The following is a 25,257-nucleotide window of genomic DNA, read 5'->3' as shown; positions in this document are numbered from 1 at the left end:
CAAAAGAAGAATTTTTGTTGAAATTTATTTATAAGAGTTTCAGCATTAACATTATGTAGTCAACAGAATAACTTATTACTTTCAAAACACAGATTAAAGATGACTAATCGACAAAGAACTTCTCAGCAAGCAACGGTGCAGTGCCAGGCCAAGGAGCTTTTTTATTTTTTTTTTTCCTGGAAGGGGGGTGTTTTCTTCGTTCAGAAAACATCTAGACCATTCATCTAGGCACAGTTAAAATCTCATTAATATGTACATTTGGGGAGTCTACTACCATTAGAATTAGCAAAAATGCAGTGATTGCTCATGCTAGTATGTATTCTTCACATGTAGTATAGAAAACAAATATTTTAGTATATGATAAAACAAGAGGAGAATTTAAAACATATGTACTAGCCTCCTCCCCTTTCCCCACCACCAGTGGATTAACATTCTGAGAAATCAAATCAAATGCTCTAGGCTTGTACAAGACATGCCTTTTTGGTTAAAAGAAGGGACTCTATTTAAGATTTCTCTCTAGACTAAATTACACACATCTGCAGCTTGACCTGAGGTTCTAAATATAAAACCCAGGAACCAAAGCAGATTCACATCCTTCATGTGCATTAACAAACTAGTCAGAATTAGCTTTATCAAAATCTTGAATACTCGTCATCCTGTTATGATCCCTTAAGAGGAGCTGCCTTTGCTATATTCTGGCATTGTGATTTCCAGCAGTGACTAGAAAACTTGAAGTCAGGGGTTTGGTTTGGAAACTGCTATTGTTTATGAAGCCAGATGAACCATCTCAGCTAATATTTTGGGGTTAACATAAGATTTTGCTCTGAAATTTAGATAAGAACATAACGATATCAAGTAACACCCTGCAGAAGGCCTCAGCAGGGAAAATTCAGGAGAAAAATAAAAATTTTGAACCACATTTTCAGAAGTTCAGTACTCATGAATCAGCACTAAGGTGCCATGTAATTACTTAGAAATCACTGCTTAACAATGAAGAAAATATAATTTGGATTCCATCATCCTCTTGAGTTTTACAGGACTATTGCAATTTCCCAGGTTCTCTCTCTTGCTCTGAAAGGCAGAAACATCCCCCCAAAACCCAGATTCTTCCACAATACAAAGCTAAAACAGGTTCATGAAAAAATCTGGAGTAAAAACTCACGTTGATAGATTCAGTAAGAATATAGCAGAATATGGGAAAAAAAATGAGAAACAAGATGAAATAGGTCAGGAAAATAAAAAGAACAGTAAAAATAGGGAAAAAGCCTTTCAGATGTTCAGGGTTTTTTGCTAGCAGAAATACTATGTGGTCTAACAGTTTCTAAGGAAGATTAAAAAGAGCAGTAAAGGCATTTCAGTTCATCCTGTATTAGCTGTTCCCACGTTTTTAATTTTTCTTCCTCCAGACTTATCTTTGTTTTCATCACAAACTACTGAAAACATATTTTTCATCTACTTAATGAAACCGAAACCCCATCATTTGGGTGACAACCTCACTGTTTGGTCACCTGAACTACATTCTTTATCAGTCAGTGAATGCTGAACATCAACCAGTTTTAAGCAATTCCAAAATGCTCAATGTAGTAGAGTTTAACAGTGTCTTTTCAAACTCATGCAGAACTTGAGTAATATCAGTTTAATCTTTCTTGCCAGCCAGGTCATACTGTATTAGAATTTCCTCCAGGGAAAAGTTATGTGGATGGTCCTTTGAGCAACGTACCATGCACATATCTGGGTAAAGGACAAAAGCAGCATATTTGGGGGCTTATTACTGCTCATGACCTTTCAGGATTCAAGTTTTTGACAGAAGAATGCACTAGCGTTTAATTCATGAAACACCATTAGCTCTGTTAATACATTTGAGAATTATTGATTAGAGGCACTTTTTAAAAAAAAAAAAAGCCAAAACCTCTGTTTTGTGAAGATTGAAGTCTCTCATACTTGTCAAATGAGAAATTTGGGCAAGTCTTGTCAGCCAAAAAAATAAAGATAAGTGCGTAAAATTGCTAAAATGTTTCATTTACAAATTTCAAAATAAAAAAAAAAAAAAACCACCAAAACTTTTTATTTGGAAGCATCTGTTCCAGGGAAAATTTAAATACAATGATTAAAAAAACCCCTTAAAAAATAGAAAAAAACCAGATGGGTTTAAATGCGGTTTGACAGCATGAATCAAACTGCTACGTTTTTTCAGCTAGCATTCCCTTTTTTCTGTCCTCTAAGAAATCCAAAACTTTTCTTTATCTAGCAAAGAAATATTTAGCCATTATTTGCTCTGTTCTGCTTTGCTCAGCCAGAGAACATTAGACATTTTGTATCTCGTATATGAATTCCCATATATTGAATTGTAGTATACTGCAATATTATCAATCAACAAATCTGTAGAGAAAGGCTTGCCCAGGATCATCCTGGAATTATGTGACAGTGCTAAAAATTACGCCCTGGTTGCCCAGCCTTGTGCTGACACCCTGACAATTGGAATACATTTCTTCTGTCAGACTTGCACGTCTCCCTCTGTGCAGGACTGCTTTCTAGTCTGGGCGAGGAAAACAAATAAAATGATCCTGAAGTACTATACTGGAGCAGGGGAAGAAAGGAATTTAACAGTTTTATACTTGTGTGATAACTATACAAATTACAGTCCCCTGAAATGGTGGTAATTTTCCCTGACTGTGCTTTACCAGTTGCAAGGAAATACAATGGAAGGATTAAAAGGATGGATTTTTCTGCTCAAGAATCAGTTAGAGTGCAGTTTTCGTTAGTGGCTTATTTTACGTCTTGAGAAGGTGACATTTTTAATGTGAGAAAGGTCAGTCTTGTCAACTTATAAATATTTAGATAGTGTTGTACTATATGAATTGCATGTGATTTCATAGAATCCTTCCACTTAAAGCTCTCTAGAAAAGCAGGTACGTACATACACACACAGAGGCAGGTAGGGTTTTTTTCTCCCTTTCTTCAGGAATGCATCATTTTTGAAGGATTAAGAACATTACAGGCTTTTCTTTCCATATACGCTAGGAAAAATCCTTCCCAGATAAAATGGCCTTGGCTGTCTAATAATGCCTTACATTATAGACAATACGCCCAAGACTGACAGATGGGAAACAAAGTTCAAGATATACGAGTGGGAAGAGAGTCCATTATCATAAACATCTTAATTGCTCTTAAAATGTAGGATTCAGTATCATAGCCCACCTTAGAACTACTCCAAAGCTCACTAATCCCAGTTGGCAGTTGCAATGCTGCAGTGGAAACCAGTGAAGCAATTTAAAATGAAAAAAAAAGTCTTCATAACAAACTTGTAATTTGGTTCACATCTGGCACAATTTCTCATCTCTATCAAGGCTCCCCATGGTCCAGCACACAAGACAACTTTGTGTTTATGCGTTTGCACCAGGTTCTAAACAGATCCTACCCACCTCCCACAAGTACATTTCCGTTTACTCTTGCTCAGTGTCACGATTACTGTAACGTGACTGAGCATTGAGCTTTTCATCTACAGATCGTAGTATGAAGAAAGTGAACATTATCATCATTTTATCTACAGGACTGTCGTTTTGAGTGCTGTCACACAGCACGACAACAGTTGAACCAGGAATAGAAATGAGGTGTCCCAAGTCCTAGCCATATAGATATTAATATCATTTGAATATTTAAGTACAGAACAGTCAGCACTGTGCATCCAAATATTATAGTCAAGCCCACATAAAAATACTAAACTATACCATCATAATTAGGAAAAAAGAGAAATTATTACTTTTAAAAGGCTTTCAGAATGTTTCTGTATTTTTAGGTTGTTGCGGGATACAGTGTTTTCTTCTCTATCCAGAAAAGCTGAAAACATGGAGAAACAATAAAAGACTTGCCAAGGTCAGACAACACCTGGAGCTGCAAATTGGGGGAAATAAATGAATAATCTTTTCATGTGGAAGATACGATGAAAATATTGCAGTTGGCAAATACCACTGGGTTTAATTTCTAGAATACTGGAATAGTTATGCATCTAAATTTTCAAACAACGCCCATGTCTTCCCATATAACCCAGCACAGGGATGAGAACACTACATGTGTGTGTCAAAGTCCAGGGCTGACACTCAGCCTTTACTGAGTTTATCTTGCTAATTCAAAAAAAATATGATGAGAATTTGATTGGTTAAGGACAAAGTAACGAGTGAACAAGAACAAGTAGGGAAGAGAGCTGATCCAATTCTGTCATTATATTTTTGGAAATAAATTCATCTGTATCAACAGACTTCCCTGTAAAACCCAGAACAGGCAAGTGGAGAACCAGTCACTACCAGATTTGGGCCATCTCGAGGCCTCCCACTTAGCATCTGACCATTTTGCTGTTTGCATGTGAAAAACACAGACATCATTTCCAAGTGAGACTGTCCTTAGATTATACTCCACATAGGTACAGTGCCAAACACAACAGAATTTTCTTTGCTGACTGGAACTTCAAGGCATCTAAAGCAGTACGAAAAAGCAGTCATGTAAGTAGGAGATGATGACAATAATAATGCACCACAATGCTCCTTATACAAATTCTCCTAGACTACTTTATATTACCTTCTACTATCAGAACCCCATTACTTTTTTATTAAAAAAAAAAAAATAAATCTGTTGCTATGGTAAATGATTTGTCTTGAAAAATACAGGTTTTAGACTGGGTGGCAGGGGGAGAAGCCTTTCACTACATGGAAATAAAACTAAGATCTGAAAATACACCATGGAATATCATAAAGCTATTCCTCAAATATGCAACATGTGCAAGCAGGGCCTGTCTGAACAGAAAATGTAGTGGAACTGTGATACTACTTTGTAGCCAAGAGGAACACAGACCAAAAGTTGAGATTTCCAAATGTACTCACTGATTTGCAAATGTGTCTTACTTGTGTTTAATTAATGAAAATTTCCTATTAATCTTCAGCTAACATTTCCCCTCCTCTCCCCCTTTTTTTTTGTAGGCTAAAAACATACTTATTCAAGAACTTGCTTTAAGGGGTACTTTGCTGTCTTTCATACCTAAAAAAAAACACAACAAGAAACACACACACACACACCAAACTCCAGCATATTAATGTAGCATTTTACATTTCCCATTAATGTCATCTGCTCCCCTGAGGAGTTCTCGTTCACATATTGTTTCATCATAGAAGACGTTTCCAATGTGACCTTTTCACACAGCTGTATTGCAGTAAGAAGGTACTACACGAAGATAGTTGGAAGTAACGGTCAAATATGATTTTCATTTACGGTCATGTCAAAATGTATTTTCATCCTAATCAGGACAAAATGTTGAAACTTGAAAAAGTGCTGGACAAAATATAGAAGTATTTCCACTTGCATCAAAAAATCCTGTGGAAACATACCCGTTTCTTTATAATGATAAATCCTATTATACTAAAATATGGTACAGTATATCACATTTGAAACAGAAGGTTTTGAATTTCCATAACTTTTGCACTGAAAAAATAACACTAACATATTCTGAGGTGCATCAGTATCAAAAGTTTTTGCCCTGTAAAACTGTTCCACCAAAAAAGAAACCCAAAATACCGACCAGAAGAAGAGTAGCCCACACATTTTTAACTGTTTTCTTATATTAAAAAAGCCCGGTTTCCATTTTAGCTGCTTTTCTATGACCTGTGCTGCTCTTGTCAAGGCCAAATTCTCACAGGTGCTCAGCTAACAGTAGCTGTCTTTATTCCCCTTAGCAACCCCTGGGTACAATGTTCTTCCACAGGTTTGCCCTGCTCAGTGTCGTATTTTATGTTACACTGTGACCTCAGTCACATCCCTTATAAGACTTTTTTTCTTCTTGTCACATGGAAGTTTTTCTACCAGGACTATTTTAAAGACCCTTCCTGTTAAAGTCTTCCCTCATTCCACTTCTTTTAGGTGAATGGAAGAGCTTCTGACAATGTTTTTGGGTGCTGAATATAAAGTCCAGAAGAGATTCATGTAAACACCTTGCGTAAAAGAGCTTTCATCCTGCTGCTATGCTATGAGCATCAGTGGCAAGTCTCCCTGGGATCGCAGTGGTCTACAATCATCCCTTAAAACATCTATACTCATTTTCAGCGGAAATTTTATTTCAATCGTCTATCTAATTGTGTAACAATTATCAACTCTGGCATATTTAAACTTCCATCCCTTCTCCAGACTAGTAGATAGCAGGGAAGGGAAAAGAAGGCCTTTAACTGAATCCAAGGTCAGCATTTAATACTCTCTTTAATGCTAGCCTATCAATGTTGGAGGCCTATTTAATTCCTTTTAAACTGTCAGTTAACAAGCATAATCCTTGTAAATAAACAAACTCTTGTGTGAACAGGCTCTTTTGATACTTAAGAATAAGGCTAAACAAGCAATGAGAAACGTCTGAAGTCTGATGTATTAATCAAAGCAAGTCTTCTGTGCTTCTTCTGAGCTGGCAGCTAACAACAGCTTCAATGCAGCTCCCAAACGGCCTTTATTCTTCAATGCTTTATTAAAATACAGTATTTTATTTAAAGTTGGGGGGATCAAGCTTTATTGTGCATATCTGAAGTCTCTATCTACCCCTCTTCACAAAGGAATACATTCACAACTTTCCTCTGAGTTTTGGAAAGCTCCCATTACTCTACCTGCTTTTTACTCAGATTAAAAGAACTAGAATCAATCTACTGAGGTTTAACTATTACTTCACAGTATATCACCAACAAGCTGAGCCTTCACTATGTAAAGATTGGGATTTTGGTACTCTGATCTCATGGACTTAGTTATGCATTTACTATGCTTTACAAATCTTAACGCCCACTGCACACTGTATTTTGGTTATGTGAACTTTCAGCAGCAGCTGTTTATTCTTGACATGGACCATAGCACATTTTCTATAGAACAAACAGAAAATAAAGTGTTCAGCCCCATTTGCATACAAACCTTCACAGCTATCCCTACCCAAAACTGCCCCCCCCCCCCCCAATCACTCTGATTCAAATTCACCATTTATTAACAAAAACAGTTCTAGAATTAACTTCAATAAACCTGACTCATTTCTGATATACCTTTTTCTGGTTTTGGTCAGTGTTATCATTAGGTTATAACTTACGAGGATTACAGTGAAATCACATTAGTTGACCGTTAAGAGATCAAGACAATAGCATTAAACTTGTCTATATGGTCAAGATAAGTACAATATCGAAAGTCCCAATATAAAATCACAGATGTTAAAGGTCTAACATTTTCTGTAGAAATGTAAGCACAGTTGTTACTGAGACTAAAAAAGCCAACATACTACTCTTCAGGTACAAGGCTACCCTAATGCTTGTTTTGGTGTTATTCAAGTGCTAAATTTGGAGGAAAAAGATAGCTGTTTAGGCTCTCAAGAAGACATGGATGAGATTAAATCTCTATTCAACTTTCCAGATAAGAAGTAATACATTTTCATAAAACAGAAGCGAGCTGTGAAACATGCTGTCATGAGACTCTTCTGAGGACAAGAATTTAAGGTCAGAAAAGAAACTGATACAATTAGCAACGACAATAATTCGGGGAAAATATTGGACAATCATGTGAAAACGGCACTTATGGGCAATTTTTCATTAGATTAATAACTCAGTTGAGACTGGACCTTCAGAGCAAATGTTCCTCAAAGGGGTCTAAAATCAAAGTCAAGTATACATTACTACTTGGCTTTGTCCTTATGAGAAGAGAGTTGTCTTTTTACAATAGTGAAAACACTAAGCTCTTGAAGGAACAGACACCTTTCTAAACACAAGCAAAAAATCTTGTCCTACCTGCCCGATTCCTCATAATTTCAGGAGAAGCTAAGTGGAAAGGTCACCATTATGTCCATGCTCACCTTTGCAAAGTGAAGACAACGCTGAATTCATTTGGGCTGGGAACTATGGCAGAACTGAGCACATTCTGGTTTAAAACAAAGTCTGTGGCACACATGCAGAGTTCTGAACTCCACAAGATTGCAAGTCCTTTTGTGTCCTCCCTTTATTTAGAATCTAGTCCAACACTCATTAGGTTCCAAGCCAAATTTAGACTTCACCAAACCCAGATAGTGGGTTCTTCTCTACTGTTATTAAATTGGATCATGACCCGAACCAACAGTAATACCTTATCTGGACTTTCATACAAACTGACTGATACAGACATCGTGATACATACAGATTCTATGACACTCAACAGAGGTACACCTAGCTTTATAGGCATATAAAGAGCTAACAAATATCATGCCAGTAAAACTGTACTCAAAAATTATACTGCACGGTTCTTAGGTTTTGTACAATCACTAAAACCTGTGGACTTACACTGTAAATGACTTCCCTTCAAAGGCTGTTTTAACACATCCTATCCCGTTCTCCTTAAAATTAAATGGCATCTGTGTTGGAGTTCATTAGTTTGCGGTCCAGCTATAATGTAGTGATGTGAATATATTTTGAAGTAAAATGACAAAATCACAACTGGTCCAGATTATCTTGTTTTATTTTCAATTTTGCTGTAGCAGGCTGTTAGAGTACTAAGTCAATATATACGCTTTACAATGATGGGAGCCTTCTGCAATACACAGGAGGTGGAAATGTAAACTTAGCCCTCCAATCCAGCCATTAGTCTTTTTAATGATTCTGAACCACAAAAAATGCTAAGATAGCATCTCATTCTGCCTGTGCTTGAGGCATAGATGCTCAGCAGACTCCTGATTTCTTTGGCCTTTCATTAAGCTGAAGTCTGGATGGGTGTAAGAGCTAAAAGAAAAGGATTACAGGGGTTTATTCAGTGCTGTCAGAGAAAGAAAATCCCTGTCTCACTGCCAGATGCATTAAACTACTGATCTCACAATTGCATAAAATTATCACTGGCATTAAACCTATGCTAATTCAACCCAGAGCAAGGAAAGATGATTTAATCCAGAACCCTTTTCCAATGTCATTCAAAAGCCCTAATTAGAAAAGCGTTCCTGTTCTTCCCTCACGTTCAATTATTATAGGTATTATTTAAAATGTATTATTCATATTCGTTAAACAGAATGAGAATAACGAGGGGACACTTATTATACAGTTGAGGAACGCTGTTTAGACATACGTGGTCACAGTTTTCTTTTCTTATGGAAACGTTAAACTCAGGTTACATAGGTTCTTGCTTAGCATTATTAATGTAAACAGCACAAAAGCATGTTCTAAAATGAACACTAACTGCTACGTATACGATTTCAACTGACTGAAGAGCAAAATCTTTTTCTTCTTTCCTTTGTACTCCTCCCTCCTAAACTTTCAGGAAATGAGAACTTCCACTAATGAAAAAATTTTCCTCAGAGTGTACACCAGTTGGCCGTAGAACGTATCATGACATCATCAGACTAAGACAAAGAACTTCACAGAAACACACAAATACATATAGTATCTGAATTGTGCTAAAAATGTAACTGTATCTTAAGCGTAACAGCACTACTAGAACTTCCGCAGCATTTTTCACGTATAGGTCTCAAAACCTTTTCACAGAAAGATAATCTGTATTGTTTACCCGATTTTATAAAAGAAACAACCAAGGCTCAGAAGGATGAAATAATGTGCCCACAAGACATCTAGAACAGTGACAGAACAAAAGACAGACTATGCTACATGTCCTATTCCTTGCAGCTACTGTGATCAGACACAGCGCAGAAGGGAGCAGCAAACAAAACTATATTTTTTTTAGACAAAAGGACAGGAACTCAAATACTTTGGAGCTCAGAGTAATGTTGAATTAATGGTGAGCAGAACAGACTTTTCCATCAGGGACTTTTTTTTCAACAACTGTTTCTGCAGAGGCCTATTGTAGGCCTTTACATTCCTCTTTAATGCACTTGGCGCACATTCCTATTAAGACAGACTCTCTGGCTAGACAGATCACTAGTCTGATCTAATATGGCAATTTCTATTTTCTTAGGGGGAAAAAATAAGAAGCAGTGCAATAACACACTCCAGGGAAAAATCTAGAAAAACCTAAAAATTAAAATAAAAACATAAAAATTGCAATAAATTCATTTTCCCCTCCTGTGTTGCAATATGATTTTATGTGCAGCATTAAAACTACAACATGAGTTATCCTTTCAAGCCTTACTTGAAAGTGACTATGACTAGAGGCAGGCAACTGAAATACACCAATCCTGGTGGATGAACCGAGTTTATATCCATTCTAATTACATTCATAATACACTCATTTGAACTACCGTAGGTATTATTTAGATGTATGCTATACATTCTGTCTAAAATAAATTGAAATAAAAATATAATGCATAGCTGAAAAATATACTCTGTACAAAGTACTGTATCTCACTGACAAGTACTTAAAAAAAAGGCTAAAAGTAATAAAAATTACTGCTAGAAAAATCGAAGTGTTCCATTCCTAGATTTTATGGGGGCAATAAAAAATGAAAAAGCAGCTCTAGTTAAGCTAGACTGATGAAGTGATATACTGCCAGAAAGGCATTCAAGGTTGTGTTGAAACAGATTTAAAATTGATATATATCAAATACAATAATTCTGGTGCATATTAAATAGAGTCTAGATGGAATGCTAGTGCAGACTTTCACCAGATAATTGTAAATTAAATAAAAAAATAAAGTCTGAGCTGGACAAAATTTGCCATGCGAAAGAACTTGGATGAAGCTGTTAATAGCAGTTTTAACCCATTAAAAATGGCGCATTTGAGCAATACTCAAAACTCTACTTGCAGGAGTTTCAGGAACGACCTACAACTTCTGCCATTTAAACTCTTTAATTTCTTAAACTGTAACAAAGAAATGTTTCTAAACAATGTGCAGAAGCACACAGAACAGTTTTGCCTTTTGTCAGACCAACTGACAAAAGGCAGTCGTGTGTTACAAATTATTTCCAAGGCTGCATTCCACAGGCACAGAGAAACACACCCTTTTTCCCAGGCAGTGGTGAGCTTAGATGCCTCTCAGTGACAAACATGAAATGGATGAGTTTATCTCCTTTATCCACATCTATGACTCAGCAGTAGGTAAAGCAGTAGGCCAGTTAACAAGGTTAGCACTTGGAAAGTTAGACTTAAGAGTGTTAGATTTCATTTTTATGGTAGAGCCAGTGGAATCTGAAAGCTAATACATGCTTTGTGTTCATACAACACAAGTGAAAAACAATGCTAGATCATTAACATTCTGGCCACATTCTGTATGGGTTCAGGTTATGACACCTCACTTATTCTCTTAAGCAAGATGCTTTAACATAAGTTCACTGGGAAGAATGAATTGATCTTTTCAACACTACCCAATATTCATCTTCCTCCTATGGGAATTAGATAAACTAAAGAACAGACTTCAGAAAAATTCCCAGCGTGGCTGTCCAAAATAATCATGAAACAGGTTTGAATTAGAGAGTGTTCCGACACACACATTTCCTTTGCAGTTAGTCATTCCGAAATTCATCCTCAGCAAAGGACCAGCAAAACAGCTACACACTACTCTGGTAATAAAGGAACTAGATTTTTATAAAACAAATAGTATTTGGAAGCAAACGGGCTTTGTACTCTTCCTCCACAAAGGGAAGGATCTCAGTTTCATCTCATTTTCATGAGGATTTAGCTACTCTGGTCAGGATTATGAAGAGCTGTCATCACTTGCGATAAGAGAGGCCCCCAGAGTAAACACAGCAACACTTACACCATCCCACTTCTTTGTATAGGAGTCTTGCCTGTGGGTGTACTATGCATCACCAGCTTCGTTCCTACGCATAGTACCTTGTCAATGTAGTAATTCCAATACATGAAAACTCACATAGAGAAGTCAAGAATACAATACCACCGCCTCAGTGACTGAACAAGAACACTTTCCCCCAGCTAGTTACATTTGGTGATGCCCACAGCAGTGCCATTATCTAGATACATATTAGCACTATGAAATGGATGAACTGTTACCAACAGCTTTCCACCTGAATCCCAACCCAATAAGATGAAGTAGCCTGAAAAAACACGGTATCAAAAGGCACTAGAGAAAACAGCATTCTGTGCCTGCAAAATTGCTCAATCCATCCATACCAAGGAACACAACTGATATGTTGACAGCAGAAACTGAAAAACACTGTCAAAGATAAAGCAGGCTAGTATCTGACAGTCTAAGCATGCTATACCAATTATCCTAAAGAAATTGTAACTACACTGTCAACTTCTTACAGGGCACTTGTATATGGCAACAAAGACAAAGCAGAAGTCTGCTTTTGAAACATTCACACCTATAAATGCTCACCAGCCTAAGACAGTCTGCAAAAACAAGTTGCTTTGTCAGTTCAAAATGGAAAGCATCAGTCGTCATGTACGCTAGGAAACACTGAATTATTAGCAACAAAACGTTATAAACTTGCCTGCTTGACTAGTGATCTTAAAGAGACAACACCTTCCCCTCCTCCAGTCGACTGTTTTCCACTTAAAACCATATGAAAAATGTGTATGCGCATCATGTGTGTATAATTACAGTACGCTCCAGCCAGTCTGGTATTTAGCTAGTCTTACAGATACAGCGCTGCTTCTGACCTCTCTTGAGGTAGTTCAGACCCAATACTTCTGGTCTGATTGCTTATAGGCATGGAAAATGGACTCTTCCCTCCCTTACTGCAGAAGCCTTTTACATTTTTGAAGACTTAAATAAGCTACCCTCAATTCCCCACGCCAAACCAGCCAGGCTTCTTTTCCTCCAATAAAATACTGTTTTACAATACAAATATTTACCATGGATACATAAGAGATAGCATGAGATTGAGCTGTCACAAGGAGAGGCAGTCTACTAGTTGTTTTAAGAACATGGTAGGCATTTTTGGCGCTGTGATTTACAATAGACTTATACAGGAGTGCTATAAAGGTACTCTTTTTTCCTTTTTTCTTCTTCTTTAGTGTTACTGAATCTCTTGTGATTCCATTGCCATGTGACTTAATATATTATTAAAGCCCAAGCTGCAGAGTTCTTTGAATAGGAGATAGAAAAGAGGATGCTTTCAGTCCCCATAACTGCAAAAAAAGGATTTGAATCACAAACCTCCGAAGACCATAAAGCAGATAATTTCCATGATTTTTAATGTAGCCTTGCAAATATTTGAGCCATGCAGAGAAATTACCAAACAGCAATTTAAAAATAAATAGAAGACAGTATGGGATTTAAAAAGAGATTGGGCAAATTCCTAAAGGACAGATTCACTCGCAGCATCAACTGCAAGGTAATAAACACACAATTGTCTAGATGCCACCTTCACCTCCTGAAGTTTCTGAACCGCTATTTCACAGAAGCTGGGGAGAAGTTTCAGGAAAAGGATCACTCACTATTCTGTATTTGTCCTAGTCTCATATTATTTTTCCTTACCATCAAGTATTAGACACTGTCAGAAGTGGGACTGCTGACAAAGGTAGACCTTTATTAATGATCTCATCTGATCCGTCATGTTCTTCAACTGGTAGATGCAAGGTACAGTACAGTAGTTAGACTTTTATTTTAGATCAGAAATTGCACAGAAAAATCCATTAATTAGGGAGGAATGAATTGGGACCATTGTTTCTCTAATATTGCTCTTCTTGCCCCGGAATATTTTTTTTAAAGACAAAAAAGTACAAAGAAAACCTTGCTCAGCTAAGGTAAAGTGCTTAAGGGGAAGGTTCATATTATTAGGAAAAAACTTCTACAAATCAGTAACATACATACATTTTCCCATTAAAAAGAAAATTCTTAGTAAGATAGTTTGTTATATTTGCCAGGCAATAGTAAAGAAAACCAGATCCAGAAAATTTACCCAGAGAAAAGTATCTTGTGCAAATGCTATAAGCCACCATTTGTTCAAGCGTTTTGGCATTATCAGATAGTTAGGTATAACTTTGCTGCATGCTGTGAACTAAATGTACAACTGCAGTGTGCTACGCTCAAAAAGCAAGTATCTTCAAAAAAAATTAGACAAAGCATAAGAGACAAAAGTGAACTGCATGCCTCTGGTCATGTAGCTACTCAGTGACAGGATCAGACATAAATCCTGGATTCCAAACAAGTTCATAGTGACTACCTACAATGAAACATTAGCATGGCAATTGTCAGAAAAAGCACCGGCAAAAACCTCATCAGTACACAAATGTCCCTGTACAGGTTTCTGGCCTAGACACTGCTTGTTAAATTTATGACTTTCTTTAAGATCATAGATGAAGGCGGGTTTATCTCTAGGTATAAAATAAATATCACAATAAGGAAGATTCAGATAGAAAATACAAAGGCTTGAAAATCACAATGGAATAAAGCACTGTGCGGATAAGAAATCAGTCTTTTAAAGTAAACCAAAGGGATTAAATCAAACTCTGAAAGAAGACAAGTAAATGATAAATGACACAGGACTGTAACTAAACTAAATCTTTGGTGTCTAAATGAAATATAGAGGGCTGAGGAGATTATGCAAATTGAAATGAATCAGACTGAATCAAGACTTACAGCTGACCTGAAGTGTGAGGGAACATGCTGCATTCTGAAGCCAGAGTAATTATACAACCTGGGATTGAATAGTTGACCAGAGGATAAAGGATGAAAATTGTATTTGGCCTCGAGTTCTCCAAGAACAACGGTGTAAGTAAATGGGGAGGGGGGCACCCATCTCCATAGCTGTCATGCAGGGTTTATGGGAGGAGGAGCAGAAAAAAGAAGAAAAAAGCTGTACAAAACATGTATTATGGCTTGCTTACTTAAATACAAGCATACTCTTAATTCTTAGCAAGCCAGTTGAGATCTCAAAGCCATACAGAGTCAAAATCTACTAAGATTCCTCAGCTATGGTACTTTTGAAATACTATTGCAGTTGCTTTGCTCTGAAATTCAATTGTGCCCTTAGTAGACAGTTGCATACTTTTTAAAAAATGGTCCTAAGATATCTAAGACATGCTCTGCATCATTAGGTCTGATCACTACATTTTGAATTCAGATTCAAAATTTCTCAGAAGAATTACAGAAGAGTTCAGATCTCAACTTCTGGTTTATTTCTCCTCTTTCAACCACTTGGATAAGTATGTACTAACAGTCACACAACAGAATAGTGTTAGTAACACAGAAGTTAAGCAATGAGTTAAATGATCCAAAATGATGCTGTGTTTATTTTATTCACTATTACTAGCAATTACAAATCATAATACAAGAGTCTTTTGACCTTTAGAATAACTGACGCAGTCTTTTGCAAGCTGAGCAAACCAGCCTCCCCAAGAACACAGGGAAGGGAAGGACGAAAGTCAAGTGCTGTAATTAGCTGCATAATTATTTTCCAAAATAAAATGTGCAATCTTCACCTCTTTGGCACTGAATGGCGTCATTGGGGCTGCTATCATTAAGCTGCCATCGCTGCACTATCATTATGGGGCTGATAAGGAAAGACAAACACTTCGAGATCCACTAGAGGATGCATTTATTTCCCAACTTCCCTCAACTAATGTATTTATGTACTTATTTTTGTGGATGATGGGATTTTGAGGACAGGAAGGAAGGTCACTGACATTGGAACCAGCAGGGATAAGAAGCATTCTTCTCAACAGGAATCGAGTCTGATGCTCTAATAATCATTAAACGTTAAATCCTATCTTTTTTTCAGCCAATGACAAAACTCTCATCAACTTGAACAGGGTCAAGATTTTACTCCAAGCTTGCACTCACTTAGACACCACAGGAATAAAGACAATACAAGAACTAGAGCAGGAAAGGGAAGAAGGAAATCCAAGTCTTAAAGAAACACTGCTTAAGTGAAAACTCTTTCCTGAATCTACAGGAAACAACTCTATATCAAAAGGGTCCGAGTTACCCAATACATCTGAAAAAATGAGCTGGATAATACTGTTTGCATAATGAAACAAGAATAACTGAAGTTGTTTAATTACTGTTGTCCCAGAAGTCTGTCATTATGCAGTGTCTATCCACCTCTTTGGGTATTTCTGACCTTGGATGGCATCTGAACTAAGACTCAATAACACAGTATTTGCTACATAGTTGACATGCACTGAATTATATTTGCATTTGTGGGTTATTTTAATAGCTTTCCTTCATTCCCCGTTATTTTCCGGGATCCTAATTACAGACAATAAACAAGGTTTTCTTTTTGCCATTTTGTTTGTTTTAAGTCCGGAAAAACAGCCGCAGGCAGAAAGGGCAGGATCTCACCAAGGTAGACTCTCTCATACAGAAAACACCCTGAAGAATTTCTCTCTCCCCAAAAACAACAACAAAGAAACAAGGAAATTCCCCACACTTGAACATTTGATGTAATTTCATACAGAGAATGCTAAATACTACAGACACAGATTATCTGTGTTTACAAAATACACGACAAAATGTTTAGCAGCCCACTGTGGTATAAACAGACAGGGACAAATGGAGTCAAACAGTTCCAAGTCACCACACGCATATAAAAATGAGAAGATCCCTAATTACTTTTGAAAGGCTGATTTAGTGTCATGACCTGTTGAGAGTAAGGTACAAGTGGATTTTTTTGCAGCCGCAATCTCTCAGTGCTACCAGGCATAGAATCGAGACTAGAGGTTTATTTGCTGAGGAACTGAGTCACCGAACTAAATACTATGCTGCTATTATCTATTTACACCAAAACCAAGATTACATTTTATATTATAGCAGCAGAAGCTTTTTTCACCTGTACTATACAAAGCAAGCATGGACTGCTGAATAAGCACTAAAATCTAATTCAGGAACCCTGGGCTTTCTTCAGATGTGTTTGGAATTGGGGGTGGAAAAAAAAACTCCAGGAAAAAAAAAAAAAAAAAGGCCCTTTATCATCCACAATATCAATCATTCAAAATCATACCTCTTGGCCAGCCCAAGGCTTACCATGCTTCAGTTTCAGATAGACCCAAATGAGGTAAGTTACTGCAAATACTATTAATTCTTACATTTTATTAAAGTGTCCACAAGTAGCCTTTTTTTTTTTTTTAAAGACCATTTCTCTGAGAAAGCATGAGAGGTTATTAAGTAGATGAAGGAAAACAAATTCACGTTTAGACAAGCCAGAGTGATGTAACTGGTGCTAACTGTATGCCAGTGTGTCTCAAACAGCAGCCAAAGCCATAGCAAACCTGAATTCTGCATTAGGCATTCAGCATTACTTCCACATTAACAACAGGTCCAGAATAGGATGCTCCTCTCCTGCGCTCAATCTGGGGTGCCAGTGTGCAAGAGGCTGCAGTCTTTCTCCAGAACTATTGCTGCCACTGCCAAAATCATAGATTTCTTCTCCGAGATTCCTCTCATCATTGTCACCATGGCTTCCATTGCTGCTGCATTTTTACTCATTACAGCCCACATTCCCATTACGCATTCTTTAAATTTCATGGTACTTAGTGAAATAAGCATTGTTTTGTACTATTCTATATCTAGTAATTATTTACAGAGCTGCACTTCTGATAGGATAATCAAGGATTACTTCCTACCTCAAAGCAGGGCCTCCATTTAAAAATTCCTCTTCAAGGAGAATCATAGCGAGAAAGCATTGCAGGTTGAAGCAAACAACCAAGTCTCACAACTTGACCAAGACCAAGTACCCTGACAAGGAGCAAAGCCTTCAACAAGTAGTAAGACAGCAATATATCATTTCCTCTTAAGCACCTGGAATTAGAAGGAAGATACTGAACTGAGCTTACTATGTTGGGCAACATGTCAAAGTATCTTAGAAATTTAATATATGGTTAGTTATTTATTATCTCTTAAGCATAGAATTTTTATCCTGAAAGGACCAGAAACACAACTACATTATTCAACAGCTGTACCAGAAAACATAAGACAAAACCAAAAGACAATGTATCTGATACAATGCATAAGGTAACTGCAAGACTGGACCAAAATGCCACTTGTTTGCATCTCAACCAGTAAGCTGCACATCAAGGCATTCGTTCTTTGAGTAGACCTGGGATCCTCAAGTGAAATCAATAGGAATACTCCAGAGGCACAAGGAACAATGCTCACAGATCTGCTTGCAAGACCAGTGTTTTATTTAGATTTTCTAAAACCCAAATCATTACACCAAGCAGACGAGTTTGATTCTTTGCTAACCCCCTGCAGAGAATGCAGGATCCATGTGACTTCAAACGTTACTGCTAATTATTCTTCTCACAGAACAGTAGGTACTATGCAAAGACTAAAGCCTAACACTAAAGTAAGAGCACTCCCGTCTCACCGGTTTGAAGTGCGAAATACCTACAGGAGAAGGACCACTGGGGGATGAGAGTTCTTGCAAGACCTAAAAACTTCAGGAAAGCAGTCAGTGAAATTTTTTCTTGAGGCCATAAGGCAAAGGGAAACTCTGAGGACAGGCAACTGCCGAGGGACGGAACATAGTAAGAACATTCACAGGTTTTGAGAGGTTTGGTGGTTTTTTTTTTTTTTTTATGAAGGTAGAAAGATTTAATTATTCAGAACAAAAAAGAACTAAAGGAGCCTGTCAATTAAAGTGACTGATAAAAGTTTATGGTTGTTCTAAAATATTTAATAGACAATGCTGAATATTTTATGCAAGAAATATTTGTGCTTGCAACAGAGCCTTAAAATTAATACAAACATCAAACCTAAGCTTTCAAACTCCCATAGAGGTAGCTAAGTAAAGGGTTTGTCCTCCTCTACCGATGTTTCAAAATTAACACTAACAGGACCAAAACTAAGACCCACGTAACTAGACTTTCACGTCAGCACGTTTACCCATAGCTGTCCCAACAACACTGAGTACCAGCTGCTCATTAAAATCTGTTTCCAAATGTGGATTCATTGGCATTTCGTATCTAGTCCTGACCACAATTTACTTCACTCCTAAAGGCCAGAAAGAGAGGCAAAGATTAACCCCAGGCTTCCGGTTCTGTGGTTTTAACTGAACTTAGGTTGGTAGGCACTTTTAAAAACAACCAGGCTTTTAAATAATTATTGCAGCACTGCATTTTTTTCCTAAGAGAATACAAAGCAAACAAAAAGCTGACACGCACATAAGTTTACAACTGGATCCAAATAGCCAGCAACATTCCCTTGTATTGCATTTTTTCAGTATTTTTCCAACTTTCTGTGCCATACTTCCAGTCTCTATTCGTAAGTCCTGTCCAAGCTTAATCAACAACAATATTAACGCTGCTAATACTAATACCCAAAATCCTTGGGTAAATTTATACATCTATGGGAAAAGGAGCTTCCGGAACAGCTGATTAGGGAATAAGTGACTTAAGTAGCAAGGCAAATATGCTAATTATTTTCATTTGGATGCTGCATCTCTACCATTTTTGCATCATTATCAACTTGTTTTCTAGGCCAGTAATGAGGCTTCCAATGTCCACAACTGACTTATCCAAGCCAGGCTACAAGATGCAAACTCCCAATTTTCAACACACCTGCAGTTTCAATTTTCAGCCCAAAGGATTCCCCACCACAGACTACTACACAGAACGCAGCTTCAACATTAGCTAAGGCTGTTCTTTCAAGACTCACACAGATTATTGCAGTTCTGCTCCTTCTAGCAGAACTCTGCAATGTTTGATAAAAAAAGGAGCAACTGAAAAGTAAGCCGATTTCCAATATTAAAAAGAACAAAGATGATCTTTTGGGAAGATTTAACTCTTTTTTTTGTTTTCTTGTATAGCACACAATTGGGTAAAATCAGTAAATGTATTGGTTTGTACTTTATATTCCTTCTAATTCTAAGGAAAAAGACAAGCAGAATCAGTTGCAGTCATTACGTGGTCCATTCAGTACCGTCTCAATTTTAGCCACAATTTCCAGCCTTGCAATGATAAAATACATCTCTGTTAAGTTGAAGCAAGACGACAAGTAAAAGTTAGCACTGAAGACTTGCTGTTGTTATCAACCCAAAGCCTGAAAGCTAAATCTTGCCAACACCCACGAAAATGCAGACCCTTTCTAGTACACCATTTTCAAGTTTGAACTACTTCAGATACCCTTCACTATAATTAACAGGAGATCCACTCTTCAGACATCACGTAGCATTTCTGTGGCTGAGGACATGTTCACAAAAATCTCAAAATAGCATTAACATGCAAACATTACTTTAAGTGTGCATAAATAAACCTCGTAACTACAAAATCTGATATCTCAATTCCTTCATAAAATAGAATAAGCTCTCTTAATTGAAGCCAAATAAAGTATTTCTCCTTGGGTATTGCAGACCACATCTGTTTTAAAAAAGCAATATGAAATGCCATCTAATTTCTAGACTCTGGAAGGCATAAACTCATTTGTTTTCTCCTGCATGAAGAGAGTCTTACCTTATCAAATAGCATCATCCTACATCCTCTCTGGCTCAAAACGATCTTTCCTCTCCGCATTGCAAAGATGAGCTGGGGGAAAAAAAAAATATAAAGAAAGAAAAAAAAATTGCCAATTCTTTTTTTTTTTTTTGGTAAGGTTTTTACTATTATCATCACATATCCCCAGTATAAACTGGAACGTTACCATAACTTAAGTTACATGAATTACTCAGTCTGTGCAACCATCTCTAATTTGTCCATTCCCTTTCTTTCCTAATTAGCCCTGGTATCTCCTTATGAAAGATCAGAACAGGGTTTTTGTTCCTCTTCTAAGTATTTTACCTCAGTATTATATCCTGAACTTTCCCATGGGCTTCATGCTAGTTTTTACTCTATTACTAACATGAAGTGTTAGGTATTGCTTTGCCTTCTGTTCCAGAAAACAACTTCTACTAAGTATTGGAGCCATCCCTGGCAGCCACCAGGACGCAGGACATATTTTAAAATGAAAATAAACTTTCCCCCAATCACACAACTATGAAGTCTTTAACATAAAAAGCACGTAACTTTATGGCAAGAGTCCTAAGAAACTAGTAACGCTGACCAGGATTTTCACAGTTACACAAACAGAAACATTTAACAGAAGGACAAGAGAAGTCGAAGGCAGGCAATAAATAGCAGCAGGACAGAGAAGAGCTACTATTGTTTTGCTGCAGAGGGCCTCTGTGAAAAAAAGCCACTTTCATTACCTTTCACAGTGCTGATATTTACTGTTTTCAGACAAGCCCATGATGAACCAGGCTGACCCCGCTTCTCATTAAACGACAATGCAATACTCATCATGCTTTGCTCAAACTGAGCTCTGGCTGAGCTCTTGGTCGGTATAAGGCTAACTAACCCCAAAGGGAAGGATAAAATCAGGCAGCGAGGCTAACAAACCCCAAAGGGAAGGATAAAATCAAGGCAGCAAGGCCTTCAGCCTTTCCTCCAAGCAGCCATTTTGTCCAGCACTTCCAAAACACAAATCTCCTCTCCCGTCTGGAGAAAGCTTCCACTCAACACCTTCCCCAACCCAAATCTCCGCACTCAAAGAGGGTTCTCCTCCCTCTTTGCGGCACCGTTTTCAGGAACACAAGAGAATTTTTCCTTTCTCTCGCGGATAACTATGTTAGAAGACGACGCGTGCACGTGCGCGCTCCCGCCCGCCGCCGCCTCCTCGGGACGGAGGCTGCCTGCTGGTTCACCGCACGCCGGGCAGCGCTCTCCCCTTCCAGAAACACCCCTGCACCAACACCAGTCCTCTCCCCTCCGCCGGCGGGGCAGGCCCTGCGGAGGAACCACGCTCGCCCGTCAGGGTTTGAATTCGAACCGCCTTCACCCGCCGCAGCTGCGCCGCTCCGGTACCGGCCCCGGCTTTATTTTCCTCCGGCGGGCTCAACCTGCAGATGCCAAGAGGTGGAATAAAGTATATTCTTCAGCCCGAACGTGCGGGCTGAAGGCGGTGGAGGGAAGAGGGCTCCTGGGCGCTCACACGAGCCCCTGTTCTGGCAGTCCCCGGCAATTGTAAAACCCCCTTGCAGCCTCTGGCAGGTGAAGTAAATCAGAGCAGGCTGTGCTGCTCTGAAAATTTACAGTTACCCAGACAGCCCCAGAAAGAAAAACGCGAACTAGCTTTCTGTTTCGCAGTACCTTTTCAAACGCAGGCAAGACTTCGAGCTTTTGCTTAAATGCATTTAGCACGGAGTTATCATTTTAATAAAATTTAACCTAGAGGAGCCTGAAAATCACCCAAATACAGACTGATCCATTTGCAGGATCATATTTGAGACATCTTGCTAATCAAATCTGAGCAGCTTGAGATCTATATAAACTCCTGGAATAAACTTAAATATAGTGACTTATTAGCAGGAAATGAATACCGTTAAGCAGATCAAGGCGAATCTATTGCTGTCATTAGTGAAAAACAAATTATTATATGCGCCTTTCTCTCTCTCGCTCTCCCTAGAGAACTAGTCATGTCTACAGGGCACAAGTATAACAGCAGCATTTACGTTAATATACTTAACTGGGGCTGGAAAATAAATCCCTTTTATTTATAAACAGAACCCTCATCCCGGGGCAGGGAACTTGCTATACTTGACAATATGATTAGGCAAGTACAGTTCTCCTGGCTTGGAAAGAGAGACTTCCAACGTCCCTTCACACCAAACACATCTGAAGGAGCAAAAAGCAATCTGTAAGTTCTGGAATACGATATTCCTAGTGAAGAGTAATACGTCCTGTTATATAAGATGATTGCATTTTGAAGTGGACTGCTTCATCAGGAGGATTGTGGGAATCATATCTAAAAGGTTTGGGAACCATGATTGAGTAGATGAAGCTCTGGAAGAGGAACGCCTAAACATGGGTTTGATTTCTCTTCAAGCATGTTATCTCTGTAATCCTGGGCGAGTTCTGCAGGAAACCTCCCTGGGATTTTTATGAAATGCAGCTACCCACCTTTGTGAGGTGTTTTAAACAGACAGGCTCCAGGTAGCTTTCTCAAGCAGTGAAAGTAAGTGAAAAACACCTTCCTCAATCACGGCTAAATAAATTTCAACATTGGCTGAAGTAACGTTCTGTATTTAGCATTACAGCTTAAAAATCACGGTGTGTATAGAGTACGTGAGAGAGAGAATTGCATGAAGAAAAGCACTCACGAAGAGCAAAGCACGTAAGACCTGTCAGTGTAAGAGCTGCAGTCACTTAGACTGCATCGACAGCACCAGTTTGTTCCTGCACCGGAGCAGCTCCCTCGCTGCAGTTGTCCCGTGTCAAGGCTAGTCTTCTCCGTACCGCTGTTTCACTAACACCGTTGGATGCACTGCCTGGGTTTGATTTGTAAAGCCTTATTAGGGAGACCCGGTGAAGGGAAAAAATAGGAAGCAGTCTGACAGCACATGGATCATATTAGACAAAGAGCAGCTATCTGACAAATATTTTGGAGAGGATGAGGATTACATCCTGTTATTACGAAAGGATACAGAGGAGTTTTCTCCAGATGTCAGGTGGGCTGTTGAAATGATGAGTGCTGTCGGGGCACTGTGTTATAAATGATGTTGTGGCATCACGAGATTGTCTACATCACACAATGCCTTCATAAGCTAAAAGAAAGAACCAGGGCTAATTAGCTCAAGTGAACTATTAACAGCTATCCTCTTTCTGGCACTCAAGCTAGCACCCTCGCATACACAGAACTCTGCTGTGAAGGCATACACGCTCATTCATCACTATCCCAGGTATCTCTGGAGCCTTGAATAAAGGTCTTATTGTTAAAATTCCAGTGCTTGATCTTGACGGAAAGGCCAGGCAGACAATTACAGTATTTACTGTTGCAGTCTTCTGTCAAAGTGAAACAAAGGTGATAATCACAAGGTACTTGTGCTAAGTCAGATTCCAGTACTCCTCTTGCATTAAATTTTACCTTAAATTCAAAAATATAATTCCTTCTCCTGATCCTGTCATTTGCTATGGAAACGTTACTACGTTACTCCTCTGCACTCATTTTGCCCTGTCCTTCGTTAACTTCTTCCCTCCACTCCTTTCCCCCTCCCTTACCCATTTAAATTAAAAATCTTGAAAATAGATCTTATGCACTGGCAATACATTAACACAACTTCATCCTGTTCTCAAAATCTGCTAAAGTGCTTCCTCTATAACAAGTAATATTTCTCTTTTTCTGCAAATTTGTCTTTAAAAGTACGTCACTTAAAAAGAAGATAGAGTTGTTTTCTTTAGCATTTTTAAAGCATATATGCAACAATCCTGCTCACCTCAGTAAAATAAAAATGCATAATTGCCAGCCTTAAAGCCATAATTTGCATTAATATTGTGAAGTAAAACTCTTATGCGTGCAGCACCATAATGGTAGCCTCAGCAGTTGTGTCTCTTTCTAGGTGGGCAGGGAAAAATATTGCTGAACACATGCATCATTGCTGACCATCCCCGAACAGAACTTCTCTGATTAGATTTGGGAACTGGCGAGGAATTGACTTTATCTATGAACTCCATTTCCTGGATAATGTTATTAATTTATTCATTAAAATGTTATCAAATTATTGAAAAGAAATCTCCGTCCTGAGTGTTAGATAACAGCAGCTCTGCTTCCCATCTCAACGGTACATTCACTTTAACAGGACTTTTAACTAGCAATATTGTTTAGTGATTTTATTATTACCATTATTCAATTCAGCCAAGCTTTTTTTTTTCTCCTCTCCCTCTTTGCACTCTGTTTACACTTTTTAATGAGGTTTTAATCTTCTCTGACATGTTTATTCAGGTTATTTGTTTTCCAAAAGTAAAGGGCCTTAAGTATAACTGAGGAAATCAATGCTTTTTTCAACCTGGGTCCAAATCTCCTTCTAATTCTCCTTTTCAAATATTCCTCAGCCGGGGGGGGGGGGCAGAGCACACAGGGTTTTGGAGAATGTATGCAAGAAGGTTAGAGTTTTTTAGATTAATTCAACTAAAACTCAAATTCTTATGGAAGAGCTGTGAATTCTACTACAAATCCCCATAAGAATAATTGCTTGCAAAATTAACTTGAGCCTTCAGAGATTCACAGATAAACTTAAAAAGCATTTTTAAATTAAAAATGCATTAAGTAGCATGGCAAACCTTAAGCTGGCATTGGTCACAGGAAATCAGCCTTCCCTTAAAATCAAGTAATGTGTGTTCTTTTCCATTATGCTCCTACAGTGTTTGCATATCTTGTTTGGGTTTGGTTTTAAAGGGATCAACATGTTGGGTGTACGTTGGAAGGACAGCCTGAAAAATCCAACTGCAAAGGCAACAAGTGTGAGTGGCTAGATTTTATGTGAAATAACCTAGTATCAGCTGTGGATTACTAGCTCCCAAAAATGTCGCTCTTTGGCTGAAGTTTCTCATACAGGAAAAAAATCCCACATCCATGTAAAGCCATCAGAACGCTGAAAATGAGGCAGACATACTTAAGGCTTGAGCAACTGATGTTTCAAG

At 38.1% G+C, this 25,257-nt stretch overlaps 1 protein-coding gene across 1 annotated transcript in view; it reads right to left on the bottom strand.

The window, feature by feature from the left end:
• Positions 1 to 25,257, bottom strand: part of LRRTM4 (leucine rich repeat transmembrane neuronal 4) — a 383,248-nt gene that overhangs the window by 310,500 nt on the left and 47,491 nt on the right. The window contains exon 4 of the mRNA XM_052806492.1: positions 20,260 to 20,331. The gene's annotated coding sequence lies outside the window, so the exon portion shown is untranslated. The remainder of the gene's footprint in view (positions 1 to 20,259; positions 20,332 to 25,257) is intronic.

This window comes from Harpia harpyja, chromosome 13 (genome assembly GCF_026419915.1).
Source record: "Harpia harpyja isolate bHarHar1 chromosome 13, bHarHar1 primary haplotype, whole genome shotgun sequence".
NCBI lineage: Eukaryota > Metazoa > Chordata > Aves > Accipitriformes > Accipitridae > Harpia > Harpia harpyja.
The sequence above is the reverse complement of the archived record's forward strand: the minus strand, read 5'-3'. Positions and strand labels throughout refer to the sequence as shown.